Here is a 6,106-nt window from a genome sequence, read left to right as displayed (position 1 = left end):
GTGTAAATGAACATGGCTTGTCCCCATTTACACCGCCGCTGAACCGAATTTTTCGACGATGTAAAAGGGGTACTAGCTACAGATCTGCAATGTGTGGCTGGGGTGAAGTGTTGATTTGTCCCATATGTAATAAAGTGTGAATGCACTTGCCAGCACCCACAGGGTCCCTACTGCCACCGAGGATCACACCATGTGTATTCAAGGGGATTTTTTTTTTAAAGGGAACCAGATGACTCACAATGTCTAGCTCGGGGATAGCCAACTCCAGTTAGCTCCAGCTGTGGATCACTTATAATCAGGGCTAAAAGTGGTCCTGGAGAGCTGGTGGAACTCTGTTTGCCTAACAATGACACCCCCCCCCCCCCCCCCCCGTTAGGCAGAGCCTAGACCAGGGCCAGGGAATTTGTGCCCACTACCACCCATAAAGGGATAATGGTCCCACTGCAAAAGGTAGCACAATCGTATACACATTACACCGCATGTAGTGCCCTTGATTTATATTAAACCACACAGTAATGCCCCTTATACACATAATGTCCACAGTTGTTCATCTTAACTTTACATTACATACGCCGTACCGGAAGAAGCTGCTGGGACAGGCTTTTCTGTTGGAATTACTTTTCAGGACTGTGGTAGAGGTGAAACTCATTTCCACCCCATTCCCCCTCACTTTAACCCCTGTTTATAATGTGTCAGTCAGTAATGAGTGCACCTGTGCCCCAGCTAGGTGATCTAGAAAATGTGAACTGTTGGTAGCTCTCGAGGACTGAAGTTGGCTACTCCTGGTCTAGCTAATAGGTTGACACCAAAAAGTTTAACAGTAGTTGAGTTTTTCACAATGTTTGGCTTTTTCATGCTTTGCCATTCACATCAAATCCAAATGGAGTGGGGAGTGTAGAGGTAGCGGAGCAAGGCACCTGGCCCGAAACATGGCGAACAATGCAAAGGTGTACATTACACTAATGCAGCCCACACACGCACCGATTCCAGCGTGCGTTGTGGGCTTAACTAGCACACACAGCATCGCATCGTATGCCTTGTGTATACGATGTGCATGCGATGCGATGCTGTGCTTGAAAAAGCTAGTACAAAACGTATGTGCAGCACATACTTTTTGTACTGTACGATGAGGTGCCGCGGGAGCGCGCACCCCATCGTACAGCATCGCACCGCCGGCATCGGCGCGTGTGTGGGCTGCATTAGGGACAGATGTATCAAGCTTCAAAAGTGATAAAGTGGAGAGTATGCACAGAAAAAAACAGGATATGCAGCGCTGAATAAATAAAAACTTGTAAGCTTGTTGGATTGACTTCACAATTCATAATAAAAATTGAAATTAAAAATATCACAATTTAATAGGCCACACAAATGGTACAATGAATTATTTAAAAGAATGCATTCATGCAGATAAGCAGAAATCGGATTAGCTCTATAGACTGTTCGTTCCTAGGATGCCTGGTAGATTAATAGTAGGGTTGGTGTCCAACTAACGCGTTTCGCTGTAAAAAGCTCTCAATGTTACCTTTGAGAAAGCTTTTTACAGTGAAACGTGTTAGATGGACACCAACCCTCTAGCAGAAGCGGACTACAAGCTCCAGCAATCACTTGTGATTTTCCATCTGCCCGAACCAGCCTGAACGGACCGGACACACCATCAGTTTGTTAAACCGACACTCAGTGGCAAGCCCCACTTTTGCAAATGGACTCTCCATTATAAGGAACTTTGGACAATAAAAGGGAAATTCCTAATTCCATCGGGATCCATTCCTCCCTAAAATCAAGCAAAGTGGACGGTAACTATAATTCACTCTGTTTACAGAGGCGGTCCTACTACCGTGTTTCCCCCGATAATAAGACCTCCCCCGAAAATAAGACCTCCCCAGATTTTGGACATGTGTCTAAAATAAGACCTCCCCTGAAAATAAGGCCAATTCAAATTTTAATCCAGTGGATTGCAAACAATAAATACTAACCCCCGCTAACCTCCAGGTGATCCTCATTCACCTCTGAGGTATTTAGAGACCTCCGGCTTCTACAGATGCCGCTTTGCTCCCGGTCCCAGGGATGCATTGCGGGAGTGGCGTGACGTCGCTGCGCACATCACGCGGCTGCAGCAGAGCGGCTGCAGCAGAGCACGGAGTGCTGGCGTTGATGAGACAGAGAGGAGGAGAGGTGTGTAAAGGAGGAGTTCCCTCTCTTTAACTGGGAGCAGGTTTAAAAGGAGGACAGGGGCATGTTTACAATATCAAGGGGGTTTGGGGCATGTCAAAGATGGCGGACTGGGGGCATTTTTAAGATGGCGGACTGGGGCATGTTTAAAAGGAGCACAGGGGCATGTTTAAAAGGCGCATGTTTTTTTTACATTTGCTGCCAATGTGTACCGTATTAAAATAAGACCTCCCCTGAAAATAAGGCCTATGGTGTTTTTTGTTGGTTGAAAAAAAATAAGACAGTGGGCGGTATTCAATGAGGCAGAATCGCCAAGTTTTATGGCGATTCTGTGTTTTTTTCGTGTGTGCCGGCGATTTTTTGAGCTGAAAAAGCGAATCACCCTATTCAACGACCTCTATTCGCCGATGACGACCGGTGAATGAAGCACCAATCGCCAAATGTTATTCTCTACAAATCGCCGGTTTTTGTCTATAGGAATTTTCATGGGGATTCGCCGGTAGTCGACGGGAATCACCATGAATCGCCAAAAGTGTATTCAATGAGAAGTTGGCGATTCTTATTTCTTGTTTCATATCGCCGTTCCTCACCGAGTGTCCCTCGTCATCTTTTTGTGGTGAACTTTTATCGGAACCTGGGAAATAATTGGTTTTAAGTGTTCAATTTAACTCTGCAAGTGTAATGTATTATTATTTGCTGCCCTTGTGTGATGTGATGGTCGTAGAAGTGCTATACAAATATATATTTAATTTTTTCTGGTATTTTTTTTTCTCCCACAAAGCAATGTTCTTACCCATGGTGCACCTCACTTACCCATGATTCTCCTCCCCACCTCACTCCTTCGTTTGGCGTTTGCGGAGATTACACAGCTTTTGCAGTCTGCTGTATTGGAATCGTTTTTTCAGGGTAATTTGCATTTTTCTTGCATTTCACTGCAATTTCTTACAGTACTGAAGCTGTTTAGGGAAACGCCGGATTGGCTGAGAATCGCCGTTGGGGGCGGCGATTCTCAGCCACGTTGAATAGGGTGACACAGCTAGTCCCGGCGACTCCCGACGCTTGGCGAATCGACGTAAAAAACCGGTGAATGGCTGGCGAATGTAAAATCTGAATCGCTGTGACCAACGATTCAGGTCATTGAATACCGCCCAGTGTCTTATTATCGGGGAAACACTGTATTAATCTACCAGGCATCCTAGGAACGGACAGTCTATAGAGCTAATCCGATCTCTGCTTATCTGCATGAATGCATTCTTTTAAATAATTTATTGTACCATTTGTGTGGCCTATTAAATTATGATATTTTTAATTTCAATTTTTATTATAAATTGTGAAGTTAATCCAACAAGCTTACAAGTTTTTATTTATTCGGCGCTGCATATCCTTTCTTTTCTGTGCATACTTACCAATCAGGTCTGACACACCTGATATCCCTGCAGCTGCTACCGAGTCAAGCACCTTGCGCCCCTAGGGGTCCCCTTCTCTGTCTGTGACAGTAGGAAAGGGCTACCCGATCTTTTAACATAAAGTGGAGAGCGATAAACAACCAGCTCCTACCTGTTATTTTTCAAACCCAGCCTGTAACATGGCAGGTAGGAGCTGATTGGCTGGCTGTTTATCACTCTCCATTTTATAACTTTTTTTTTAAGCTTGATACATCTGTCCCTTAGTGTAATGTACACCTTTGCATTGTTCGCGATGTTTCGGGCCAGATGCCTTGCTCTAATGGTGTGTACACACGGGAGATATGCCGTGCTATGTGAGTCCCTATACGATCTGATCACGTAGCACGACATGCATGGAGTGGCACAATTTAGACTATATAGTCTTGCCTGCCCTCTCTATTTGGCTGCCGATTTACGCTCACGCAGGAGCGCGCATCGGGCTCGCAAGCCCTAAAAAGCCACACAATCTGCATGCGATATGGCTTCCGATGTTCACTATATCGGCAACATCGGAAGCCATATCGCACCGTGTGTACACACTATAAGTGAGGATCTATATGCTGAGGTTTCAACATTGACAAAAAAAAAAAAAAAAGACTCATGCCAACCAGATCACATGTAGAACTATTGCAATGTTGAACTATTGACCTTCTAGTTCATGAATGGGAAACAATTGACACTACCATAACCTACAGATGTATTGTCCGATCTGGCTGGTTGGAACACAAACCTGGTTATGGATGAGAGCAAATGACAGTTGACCATTTGCTTGGAAATGCTGGAAAACTGACAAACTGTAATTCAGAAATTACGATTTTTGGGAACCAAGTAAAAACCAGACCCAGACCAGTTCTATCAAACCTGGTACTGCAGCATGCAGTGTGGAATGGATACACTAATAGGAAAGGGAACAGAGGCATTAAACAGTGCCATATGTGTATGCGCACTATCAGGAGGGTCAGACGAGGGACATGTTACATGACGCATGTGCCCAGCAGCTACAGCATTACAGTAACAGCTACTACTAGTAGTTGTTACTGACTGCCACGTGACCCAGCCCTGGGCGGTGTGACCCCCCGAAACTTTGACACTAAGCCCATTCATTCCCCAGTCCCACCCAGAGCTACTCACATACACAGGACGGCAGCAACAGCAGCGGGAGCCGGTCACAGGAGAGCACAACTCTCACTGACACCGGCGTCACTCACGTGATCCTGGAAGCGCTCTGACCACGCCTACATACTGGCCCTATGTCACAGCACGGGGATTTCCTGGCCGGAAGCCTATCCCCGGCTGTCGGGATGCCACAGTGCTTGGCTCCTCCCACCTATTATGTGACGCTGCTGAGCATAGAACTCTGCTAATAGATTTTGTTAAACATACACGTCACACAGATGCGTATTCGTCACTGGGGGGCCAATTTTCATCCTTTTCAATGCAATAACTTCGGATGGATGTGTTAAGTAGTAGGGACACCTGCTCAGAAAACAAGTAATTATCCCTGCAACGTGCTTCGTAAACTGTCGGGTCTACAGCACTGTCACCTGCACATGTGCAGCGGGAAAATCCAGAGAAACAACCCTCTGCCAGCTAGAAATGCGGTGAGTAGCCCATATATCTGAGGGTTACTGCCTCATCCCTGTACACATATTACATACCTCCCAACTGTCCCGCTAACTAGGGATGGCCATCGTTGCCATTGCCATCGATGGCAATTCTGCAACTGGCCATCGATAGTGCTAAACTATGCAATGGCTGACATCGATATTTTTACATATCGACGGTCATCCATTGTGTTTGGTTGATTGGCCTCTGGGCCAATCAAAACACGGGGAGGGGCTTCGTGGGTGTCGGGGGCGGAGCTATGCTCTGTGTCCCGACACTTTAAAAAAAAAAAAAACCAAAACATCGTTTTGCTGTTCCATCGGTGGAGGAAAACCATCTGATTCTCCGCCATCGATGGCAAAAGTATTCGACATCGGCCATGAACCATTGATGATTTTAAAATCATCGATGGTCGATGGCCATCCCTACCGCTAACTGCCTGGGGCTGCCATTATCCCGCGGGGGGGGGGCAGTTGGGAGTCCCTCCCAGGCTGAGGCGAAGACGCTGTGTGTCTATTCAGCGATGCAGATTGGGGTGTGGCCTTATGACGCGTCGTCCCATGGGACCACGCCCCCGTTTCGTATGCCATGCCCCATTTTCAGGCACGCGGCTTAGCGCTTGTGTTCCACACCTGCAACTTCAAAAGTTGGGAGGTATGTATTAATTACACAGGTTCTGTGGCTAGCTCAGTTCAAGACTCAATTTCTCCTGGTTTCAATCAGCCACAAAACCTGTGTAAATAATATGTGTCCAGAATCAAAGGGATGAGGATATAACCCTAATGTGGCTGTAGCAACAGGCAAGCAGTCATTAGGTTGACACGGTCAAAAGATCGACACTGACAAATGGTTGACATGGCAATGGTCAACGCATGAAAAGGTTGACA

The 6,106-nt window shown here is 46.2% G+C and overlaps 1 protein-coding gene across 2 annotated transcripts in view; it reads right to left on the bottom strand.

The window, feature by feature from the left end:
- The window catches only part of SNX10 (sorting nexin 10), a 62,085-nt gene extending 57,191 nt beyond the window's left edge, over positions 1-4,894 (bottom strand). Inside the window, exon 1 of one of the 2 annotated variants that reach the window (XM_083188931.1) lies at positions 4,746-4,894. The gene's annotated coding sequence lies outside the window, so the exon portion shown is untranslated. The remainder of the gene's footprint in view (positions 1-4,745) is intronic. The other variant, XM_083188932.1, reaches the window with a different exon arrangement.
- Positions 4,895-6,106: the final 1,212 nt, after the last annotated feature.

Source organism: Crinia signifera, chromosome 5, assembly GCF_055691185.1.
Source record: "Crinia signifera chromosome 5, ASM5569118v1, whole genome shotgun sequence".
In the NCBI taxonomy this organism is placed as follows: Eukaryota; Metazoa; Chordata; class Amphibia; order Anura; family Myobatrachidae; genus Crinia; species Crinia signifera.
Note: the sequence above shows the minus strand (reverse complement) of the source record. Positions and strands in the feature narration are given on the sequence as shown.